This window comes from Pongo pygmaeus, chromosome 18 (genome assembly GCF_028885625.2).
Source record: "Pongo pygmaeus isolate AG05252 chromosome 18, NHGRI_mPonPyg2-v2.0_pri, whole genome shotgun sequence".
Lineage (NCBI taxonomy): Eukaryota > Metazoa > Chordata > Mammalia > Primates > Hominidae > Pongo > Pongo pygmaeus.
The window spans coordinates 69,275,767-69,287,478 of record NC_072391.2 but is presented as its reverse complement, the minus strand read 5'-3'; the positions used below and the strand labels follow the sequence as shown (position 1 = coordinate 69,287,478).

General features: G+C 38.7%; 1 pseudogene; it reads left to right on the top strand.

Annotated features, from left to right (window-relative positions):
* Nucleotides 1-9,695: 9,695 nt before the first annotated feature.
* Nucleotides 9,696-9,811, top strand: LOC129016448 (U6 spliceosomal RNA; annotated as a pseudogene).
* The last annotated feature ends 1,901 nt before the right edge of the window (nt 9,812-11,712 follow it).

Genomic DNA, 11,712 nt, shown 5'->3' with positions numbered 1-11,712 from the left:
GAATTTAAACATGTTCATAAATTGGCTTATTCTGTTATTATTTGTATGAATTATAAACAAGATTATGATAGCCATATACAATGGGGAAGGTTTCTAACTTTTTCTATTCTGGAAAATTTATATAACCTAGAAATTATCTCTTTAAGTTTTAAAATAGTTTACCATAATACCATCTAGTCTCAAGGCTTTTTAAGGATTACATCTTTGACGATTAAAAACATTTCTTCTATGTTAGTATTCTGCTGCTTCTTGAGTCAATGTTTATAATTTACATTTTCTAGAAAAATCAACCTTTTATTTTAGATTTCCAAATTTGTTGGCATTAATTCATACTTAGCTTTCTTTTACACTTGGAAAAAACTTTGTGTCCGTATTTATGTCTGCCGCCTTAAGTTGTTTATTAGTGACTCTGTTTTCCTTTGTCAGAATTGCCAGAATTTTCACAATTAGGTTGGACTTTTAAAGAACTAGCTAATTAGAACTAGCTAATAGTCATTAGCTAGTTCTTTCAGGCTTTTTGTTGGCTATCAGTTAGTTCTTTCTATTAGCTATTCTAATGGCTATTAGCTAGTTCTTTCAGGTTTTTTGTTTACTTCACTATTTTCTGCTACTTTCTAAATTATCTCCACCCAAATTGTGTTTATTTTGTTTTTCTTCAAAATTCTTGCATTATGTGTTTAGGTCATTATTGCAGACATGGTTTATTAGCTACCCGTTTCTGACCCTCTTCTCCCTTGCCCACTTCCAACCAGAGAGGTGGAAATAGCTAGATACTCAATTTCCCAGATATTCTTGGAGTTAGGTATGGTCATGTGTTCCAGATATAAGAGGAGGTGTTCTAGAGGCATATGAGAAAAGTTTTGTTTTGTTTTGTTTTTTTTTTTTTTACTGTCACTAATGCAGAAAAACATAAGAACATGATTTCTCTCTAGCCAGGGGAAGGAAAAAGTATGGAGAAGGCACACCTGATTTCTCAAAAGACCAGCCCAGAAGTGGTATACATCCTGCCAACTCACACTGGAGAAAAACTACTCATGTGGTTGTAATTAACTGGGAAGGAGGCTGGGAAATGTAACTAGCCATGTCATTGGCTATAATCCTTTTGCTGTGAAAGAAAAGATCTGAAAGCTTTTTAGCATATTACTTGCAACTCTTCTCACATTGAATGATACTGCAGTTAAGAACTTAAGTTACTCATGAAAGCACAGGCTTGGAAGTTGTTCTATAATCCGTTAGGGGTTTATAGGAAAACCCCTATATTTTGAAAAAACCCCTGATTTTGAAAATATTCATCCAAATATTAGGTGACATCTGCCACCTGCAATCTTACCTGAGAAAATGCTAAAATTTGAGCTACAAAAACTAGTCTTGGGTAAATAGGGACAGAAAGTCTGAACAATCAACTTGAAGTAATAATGCTATCTATATCTCTGTAAGGGAAAATAATCACACACACACACTGGCATTTAACTGAGTAGGTTTTCAGGTCACTGTGAAACTATATATAACTCAAACCAAATTAATACAGTCACAGGTGGCTTTGTCAGTGTCATACAATTGTACCAACTGTATCCATTAGCACTAGCAAAAAATGATAAGTGTATGTACAAGAAGCAATATTCTGCTATGCATTCAGAAATATTAAAATAATAGAAAAAGGAATACTACCTTTTAACTTGAGATGTCAGCATCATTGTCTTCATTAAATATTTTCCAAATCCATCAGGTGCTTTAAAATCTGTTATAAACAAAAGAAGGCATAGTCTTTTTTCTCAAGGGGCTTTCCGATTAGGACAGAGAGTAACATGGACATATTTATAGTAAATAAAATATGGACTGTGACACCCAGTGTGTGTTTAAGTATTTTTCCCTTCTCTGTTTTATTATTGTTAGCCTGTGAGTGGGTTGAGTGGAAGGAGTGGCTGGATTCAGCAGAATGAAAGAAATATAAGAATATACAGAGGCATCATGAAAAGGAGGACAGAATAGAGATTTAGTAGAGACGGCATTATAAGATGATAGCTGGGCGTGGTGGTGTGTGCCTGTAGTCCCAGCTACTCAGGAGGCTGAGGCAGGAGAATCGCTTGAACCCAGGAGGCAGAAGTTGCAGTGAGCCGAGATTGCGCCATTGCACTCCAGCCTGGGTGACAGAGTGAGACTCTGTCTCAAAAAACAAACAAACAAACAAACCAAAAAAGATGATTGTCATAGTATGCTTCACTGAAAAGAGCCTTGTACAGTGAAACCCTTCATCTTGTAGATGAGGAAAAGGGCCAGAGAGGTACAGTGACATGCTGATGGTTAACCAGAGAGTTTGTAGCAGAGCCAGGACTAGAATTAGCTCTTCTAATTCTGTTCTGATGTCTGTTTTACTGTCACACATGGCTTATCCTAGCTGTTTCCAAGAAGCACCTGGTAATTCCCCACTTATTCACACTAGCTTTACAAGACCTCTGACATCCTACTCTAGCCTTACAAAAGAAATACATTAGCCATCATCTGGGGACAATACCCAATGCTTTGAGGGTTCTCCCCTCACAGTCTTACTCAAAGATCCATCTCTGTCTTTCTTTCTTAAAACCCTCTTGGCAGAGTTCAGGCTTCCTTCTTTGCTGGAGGCTTTGAGAATAACTCACAGTAGGGCTGGCTTAAAACCTTGTCTCTCTTGATATCATTTCTATGGAGGAAAAAACCACATTCCCAGTTTCAAATAATCAAATTAACCTTTTAGCAAAAAGCCAAACGCTGGGGAACTTCCTGTGAATTTATCTCAATATGTATTTTTTTGCTGTTCTGAAGAGAAATTACATGCTGCACAAATCTGAAACTCTGACCTATTGTATACAGAATCAATTATAATATATACAACTCTCCATAGGACCTGGTGAAAACTAAACTCTCCATCACTATAGCAGACCTCACTCATAATTCCACTCCAAATTAAAGAGAATGGAGCAAAGTTTCTCATCTGGAAAATGTGCAGAGTACAGTATATGAGAAAAGAATGTTTACAATAAAAGAGGCACTGGTAACAGTGTCCTGATGCTACAGTTCTTTGCTGAAATGTAATTTTTGTTCAGGTGGCTCCTCTAAAAGAAAATGGAGAACTTGGATACCAAGCTTAAGCACACAAAAGAAATTCAAATGAGCCCTATACCAAACGTAGCACTTTAAAACATCATCTCTGGGCATTTTCACCAGAATATTCCATGTTCAAAAATATTTTTGAAATGTCTGCATGTGCACAACATCCTGCTATGATGAATATAAAAAAGTAGAATAATAGCAATATAGGGACAATTGGGATGCAGAGGTTGTAAGTGTTGTAGGAATTCAGAATTTAAAAAAAAAGAGACTATAGAATAAGAAAGGCTTCATGAAGGAAGTACAACTTAGGCCAAGGAAGGATAGGTTAGATTTGTGTGTATGGAGAAGAGTAAGAAGCAGAGTTGATACTCAGTTGGATGTTTCCGTATGGTGGCACTGGCTGCTGTGGGGAGCATCTGTTCTGTGCAAGTGGTGCATCCATTCTGAATGGCTGCTGTACCTGTTCTGAAAATCACTCCAGGGGGCATTCCTGGATACGGGTGTAGAATAGCTATTGGGAAGTCAGGGAACCCTTCAACTTGTGCAGGCCATCAAAAAGTAACAATCAAATTGATTAGAAATATTTACATCTAATTGTTGTTCCACTTCAGATAAGTCACATAGTCTGTGCACACATTTATTCTAAGATTATACAACTACTGTCTCAGTCATATTGACATCAGTCTTAAACTTCATTATAGCATAACCATAAGTATCAAACTGAGAAAACCCACTCAATGGCTATAGACGATGATGATTATTCTTTACCAGAATGAGAATTGTACTGTCACTTATAACACTCTGATCCAATTTCAATCCCTTCTCCTACAAACTTTAAAGCAATCTCATCCAGAAATAGCAGAGCTGGTCAGTCTTCTCAGCAGGTACTTCTGCCGTTTCACCTTTTGAGGTAAGTAGCCTCAGGGACATGGAAACAATTTTCATCAGTGATTTGCTACAATATTGAATACACATCTCAATACCCTCATAGATAGAAGAGGAGGGTGTGATTCATCAACAGTTTCCTTTAGGTCAGCAAACACTCAAGGAACAATTAGACTGTTTATAAAGCCTTGGTACCTGGCATAGTGCAAAGTTAATTTTAAAAATATATTGAATATGTGAGCTTTTCCAAACTGTCATCAACTGTTATGAGAAGCTATTAAAGAAGCTATTGTAGAGGACTGAAGCAGCAGCTGATTTCAAAACAGTAAATCAAGTCTTGGTCAAGAGCACTGATGAAAAGAGAACAGGATTCTTGCTGTGTTTATGAGTGGCTCAAGACAGCTTTAATACACATCAATCACAGGTAGGCAGCGTGCTCTGGTCCGTGCCCCCGACTCTCAGCGTGACCTTTTGTGAGTCACCAGACGGCTTTCAGGCTCGGTTACTCAGCTGAAAACAAAGCTAAGGAGCAGAAACCTCAATGAAAAACAGGCACTGCATCGCTAATGAGATTTCCTGGGGAAATAAATTCCTCACCTCTACAACCCTCTCTCCCGACAGCCCCCACTCTAGACTGCCACGTCCCACACATTCAAGAGAAGGTGAACAAAGTGAAGTGTTTGAGGCTTGTGGTTGTGCTATCCTCCCAGCTTCAGAAGCATTTATCAGGAAGAATTCACTGTCTCACTGAAAATAGGAAAGCCATGGAAAAAGAAATGGTCACACTATCTTGCTTTAGAAATTAGAGCACTAGCTTTGGGTTCAAAACCTCTCAATCTGCTATGGTTTGTTTAGAGACTTGGGAGAGGTGGCCAATGAATCTCTCCCCCCTTCAATTGGTTCTAAACAGTTTACAGCTGTATAACCAGTACTTTGAAATATTTCCGCTCCCTCTAGGCAAAAGCATTTGTTATTGTGAAACTTTCTGCTAAAACCGTAAGATCAGAGTTGCACGAAAGTGTAACAGCTTCTTAGGAGGGTGATAAAACAGGTCTGGGAATTGTGGCCTGGATTAGGAAATGCCACCGATTTCTTCAACTTCCATAGCTTCATGGTGCAGCCGGCTACCTGCGGAAGAAGGAAGCTCTGAAGGAAGTGGCCAACAGAACCTATGGCCCTGGAAAATGAGGCAGCACTTCTTTTTGCTTTTAAAATTGTTGGCCCCTTGGGGGTTGCACTAACCCCGTAGGCCTCTATCTGGCACAGAGGGGTCTCCTTTCTGAGGCTAGGCCCCTTGGAAAGGTTCCACATGACTGAACCCCACTGAATCAGTCAGTCAATTTAGTGGCTCATAAGAAAAGCTGACGATATCATGGCTCCAAGGCAGGCTGCCACCCCAGAGCCTCAATTGTAACTAATGGGGGTTTAAAAGGGAGATCAGAAAATATCATGCAGATAAAATACAGAGATAGAAGGAAAGACCATAACCTCAATCTGCAAAATGTGATAGCTTTGTCAAAATAAAAGTCAAAGCTAAACTCTCCTGCTGCTGCACACCTTCCAGCTTGCAGGAACTGTTCACGCAGAGAGGCATTTTCTATTAGAGCAAACTCGGAAGGCAGCAGGGAGAAACTCAGCCATAATATCTGCACAACAGCCCCTCCATGCAAACACCATTCCAGTAATGGGAAATTTTAATGATGTAAAGCAGCAAGGTCACACGATATGTCCAGGCAGCCCTTGGAAAGACACTGCCTCGGCAGATATTACAGAGGAGAGCTCAGAATTGCTCTTGGTTCATTAGGCTTTGCCTGAAGGTTTTTTCTTCCACTATTAACTACAAACAAGGCTGAGGTTCTTATTACTCAGTTCCTTGTATGCAATGCAAAGAGGTGAAGGGCAGGGTTTGTAAATATGGAAAGGCAGACAGCTTAGATGTGTTTTTACAATACTTGAAATATTCTGAGTCACCTTAAATATGAAAATTGCAAAAGCCTTATCAATGTTGCAGTATTTTTTTCCTAGCAGAACTTTTTATCTACTCGTGTACAGATAAAGGTACTATATGCACATAAATACACACACATGGGGTGGATTGATTCCCTCCCCTCCATACAGCACCACCACATCTTCTTACGGTTTGCCTCCTTCTCCCAGCTTTATGACCCCATTGAGATGGCTCTTACTGTTTTCTTCCTCGTTACATTTTGATATTTCAAAGCATGGCCTGGATTTCACTCCCATCTCCCCACTCCACATTATTAATGAATTGGAAAGCAGACATCATTAGTTTTCGGAGACCATTTCTTTTAAAATTTACAGACCCCTTCATCTGAATCCCCAGAGACAGTCTGCTGTTCTCATCTTAGAATCTTATTAGCATCATATCTTCTATATCCTGCCATGCAAACTGCATGGCTATGCACTTTCTAGCACTTGACCCTTTTGCGGACAGAATTAATTTACTCTTTGAAGATGCAGCAGCATGCTGTTGTGCTTGTTAAAGAAAGAAAAGCCAAGCAAGGATATGGCAAAGCAAGCAAAGAAATTCTCATTTAAAAGCAAGCTCTTGTAAGGCAAGTTAGGTGAAGACTTGGCAGCAGAAACAAATAGCCAGTAACTATTGATGGAAACAGGCAAATTAGCTGATTAGCAGGAATCGCTGGGAATTTCTGCATACAACCACTAATGGGCATTGGGACAAGATCCTGATATGGACTAGATTGCAGGGCTTACTTTGTACTAGAGCCTTTTGTTCTTAGAAGGCTTAGAAGACAATTCAAACAACTAATTCTGATTTCATCAACTACATGATCTATTTCCTGAAATGTTGCAGACTCATTTACTCACTACTCACTGTGTGCCAGGTAGTGTTCTAGATGAAGGAGACACAGCAGTGAGTAGGACAATGTCCCTTCATTCACAAAGCTTTCTTTCTAGTGAATAATTTAAAAAATAAAAAATAAAAAGTAAACAGTTAATTAAAAACAGAACTTCAGGTAGCTATAAGTGCTATGAAGGAAAATTAAGCCATGTAAAAGAGTAGAGATTAATAAAGGGAATTATTTGAAACAGGGTGATCTATTACTTAGGAACTGACATTCAAACTGGGGTATTAATGATGTAAAATAGCAAGCCCTATGAAGATCTGGGGGATGAATGTTTCACGTAGAATGTAAAGGCTTTGAGACTAGAACAAGTTCGGCATATTAAAAAATTTTAAATATAGCCAATGTGGCTGGAGTAAAGTAACATGGGAGAGAGTGGTGGGAGAAACAGGCAGTACCCCGGTACCCAAGAGAAGTAGATACTTAAAGGCCATGATAAGGAGTGTGAATTTTATTCTAGCCACGATGAAAGCAATCAAAGGGTACCTTACAATCATGCCTAAAGGGTACCTTACAATAAGACTAAACTGAAGGGTGGGGATGGAGTAGCAAAAAGAAAGCAAGAAAACCACATAGGAAGTTACGACAGAAATCTGAGCAAGAGATGATTATGGATTGTGGTCCCTTAGACTAAAGTTGCAACAGTGGAGGTGGTAAGAAGTAGAGGGATTCAGGACATATTTTGAAGATAGAGCTTTCAGTCTGCAGAGGAATCGGATGAGAGTGAAGAGTAAGCCTTTAACTGAATGGCAGAAGACAGAAGGGGGAGCAAATTGAAAATGAAATAAAAAGCTTCAGTTTAACCAGGTTAAATTTGAGATGACCATTAAACATCCAAGGGTAGATAGAGTGAGGCTCACAGGAAGTCTAGAATGAAGATAAATGTACATTTTGTTATCATAAGTTTATAGATACCATTTCAAGCCATGTAACTGGATAGTATCAGTGTAAGAGTGAGTTTAGACAGAGAAAAGGCCTAAGGATGGCTTTGGGGTACTCCAAAAAGTAGAGGCCAGGAAGAGGAAAAGGAGGCATCAAAGGAGACCGAAAAGGAGTGACCTGTGTTATAGGAGAATAACTGGAAACTACCAAAAACAACAAAAACAGAGATTTGAAAAAGGAGGGAGTAATGAGCTATATAAAATGCCACCAAAAGTTTGAGTAAAATGAGAACGGAGAATTGGTTATTTGATTTGGCTGGATGAAAGTCATTGCCCACCTTGACCACAGAGTTCCATTGGAGTAACAAGAACAAAAGCTTGACTGGAGGACAAAGTGGGAAATGGTGGTGAAGAAAATGGAGTCAGCATGGATAGACAACTCTATTGATGAGTTAGAAAGGAGAGCAGAGAAATGGGGTGTTAGTTGGAGGATTTTATTTTGATAAAGGCTTTGTTTATGTTGGGAGCAACCATAGCATGTTTGTGTGCCATTAAGAAAATTTTATAATAGAAAAGGAAAAGGATGATGTGTAAGAGAGCATATAATTGCAGAGACCAAGGCTTTGAGGAAGAGATGGTATCCAATTCCCAAGCCAAGGCACTGGCCTTAGGAGTAGGGACATGCCATTCAGTGTAGTCGGAGGGAAGGCAGAGATGATAGGTGGTAGATTTGGTTGTGGGAGGAATAGGTTCCCTTTTGATGGTTTCTAATTTCTCAGTGAAATAAGACATGAAATTATCAACTAAGACTGAGTAATACCAAGGATGATTTAAGATTTGTAGCAAAAATTTTAAATGAGACCAGTCAGTATGATCGTATGTTTTCCTTAACCATATTTAGCTGTTCAGGTAAGGATAAGAGTAGGTGAGATGTTGGATTTATCAGCTTTAGGGTTACCAGCAAGCATAAGGGAAAGAGGCGCAAGGGGATATACATCAGGTTAATTATAGTGATGGACCATGGAATTCATTATTGGTGACATGAGAAATGATGATATGAGGAAGGAATTATGAAGTTGAATCAGCTGATGGATAGGTACAATGTGGCTGAAGAATTGTTGGCAAATGAATTCTGAACTTTGAGTGAGCTAGAAACATTTTCAAATGGGATTCTTAAATCTAGATTTTGGATGTGGTGTGGTGGGTATCTGAGAAGGGATAGAGGAAAAGATGAGTGGAAGTAAGGAGGTAAAAGAATCAGGCAGATGCTGAAGTCACCAAGAATGCTGAGAGGTGTGATGGTGAAGAAGAATATGATCGATCAAATGCTGACTACATAAATTGCTCAACCAGAAGACTGAACAAATGACCACAACAAAGGAGACATAGCAGGTACCATAATCTATTGGCATCTGATTCAAAGGAATGGGTTTTTGAGAGAAGAAGGAGGAGAAAGGGCCTGAACAGGGCAGTGAGGCAGAAGGAAGGCATCTATCCCACATTAAGACCCTGAAGATATGTGAGAAGAGGCAGCCACCACTTTTAACAGCGCAGAAGGAGAAGCAGGGTGCTAAGGGATAACCAGGTTTGGGTTAGAACAAGAAGTTGAAAGGAACATTTTTGAGATGAGATTAATAATGGAGGAGTTTTGGGTTTTTTTTTCTAATGACAGACCATGAGTTCCAGAGAATATAGGAAAAGGATTTGGGAGAATAAGAAGAGATGAGAAACTGGGTCAGATTTGGAGATGTACAGAACCACATAGGGATAAGCACCAAGGTCTGATGACCTTAGAGCTGCACTGTCCAATATGATAGTCACTAGCAAATACGTGCCTATTGAGTCCTTTAAATGTATCTGGCCCAAATTAAGAGGTACTCTAAGTATAAAACATATATTGGATTTTGAAGGCAGTACAAAAAAGAATGTAAAGTTTCTTATTAATAATTTTTCAGTGCTTGCTTCAGCAGCACATATGCTAAAATTGGCACAACACAGAGAAGATTAGCATGATTAGCATGGCCCCTGTGAAAGGATGACACACAAATTCGTGAAGAATTCCATATTTTTTGCTGTTATTAAAAAGTCAAAAAATAACAGATGCTGGCAAGGTTGTGGAGAAAAAGGAATGCTTTTACACTGTTGGTAGGAGTGTAAATTAGTTCAACCATTGTGGAAGACAGTGTGGTGATTCTTCAAAGACCCAAAGACTACTGTTTGATCCAGCAATCCCATTACTGGGTATATACACAAAGGATTATAAATTGTTCTATTATAAAGACTTATGAATGTGTATGTTCATTGCAGCACTAGTCACAGTAGCAAAGACATGGAATCAACTCAAATGCCCATCAATGATAGACTGGATAAAGAAAATATGGTATATAGACACCTGGAATACTCTGCAGTAACAAAAAAGAATGACACCATGTCCTTTGCAGGGTTGTGGATGGAGCTAGAGGCCATTATCCCTAGCAAACTAATGCAGGGACAGAAAACCAAAATACCACATGTTCTCACATATACGTGGGTGCTAAATGATGAGAACACACAGACACATAGAGGGCAACAACACACACTGGGACCTGTTGGAGAGTAGAGGGTGGGAGGAGGGAGAGAAGCAGGAAAAATAACTAATGGGTACTAGGCTTAATACCTGGGTGATGAAATCATCTGTAAAACCAACCTCCATGACACAAGTTGACCTATGTAACAAACCTGCACATCCTGTACATGTACCCTTGAACTTAAAATAGAAGTTAAAATAAATAATTTTTATATTAATTAATTGTTTAATGTTTTTGATATTTTGGCTTAAAGAAATGTTACTAAAATTGATTTCACTTTTTAAAAATTATTTTAAATGTGGCTACTAAAAAATTTTAAATTAAATTTCTACTGGACAGTGCTGCCTTTCTAGAAGCTTTTATTTCTGGTGGTGACCTAACAGGGATGTTTGGCAAGTTTGGGATTAGACCTGATAGATTTTTAGAGGAGGGTAGGCCATCAATTCCAGTTATGGTCATCTTCTTTGGAGTAGTCTTTTCAATCCTTGCTTCTTCAGTATGGTTCTTAGACTAGTAGCATTGGGAGCTTCTTAAGTATGCAAAATCTCAGGTTCCATCCTTTACCTACAGAACCAGAATATGCATTTTAACAAGATTCCCAGGTGAGTATTATGCACAGTAAACATTGAGAAGCGTTGCTTGGGGCATTTTCAAGTGGTAAGGCTGATGAAGATGAGGTCAGGGAAGGGAAAGGGTACCAGAAACACCTTGCTGGGTGAGAAGTGGTCTTACCAGTGGGTAATTTCCAGTCCGTAGGAGAAGCATTCAAATCTGGGAGAGCAATAAAGTGTTTAGAGCTGTACTCTCTAATATGGTAGCCATTGGCCACATGTGGCTATTTAACATTGGAAGTGTGGCTGGTGTGACTTGAGATGTGCTGCAGGGGTAAGACGCACATCAGGTTTTAAAGACTTACTATGAATAAGAGAAAGTAAAATATTTCATTAATAAATTTACAATGTTGACAACATGTTGATATAATATTTGGAATACATTGAGTTAAATAAAATATATTGTTAAAATGAATTTCACCTTTTTTTAAAGGTAGCTATTAGAAAATTTTAAAATTTGTATGTGGCTTCCATTACATTTCTATTTGAGAGCACTTCTCTAGACCATACTGGAAGAGTCAAGTCTCCAAGACTCTCCCATACAGATAGACTGTATAGCAGGGGTTGGCAAACAATGGCCACTACCTATTTGTTTAAATAAAGTTATATTGGAACACAGCCAGGGTATTTCACATCATCTGTGACTACTTTCATGCTATAACAACAGAGTTGAGTAGCTGTGACAGAGAATGTATGGCCCACAAAGCCTAAAATTTTTATTATCTAGCTTTTTACAGAGAAAGTTTGCTGAACCTTGCCATAGAGGGAAGATGAAGAGGCCCCATTGTTTTCT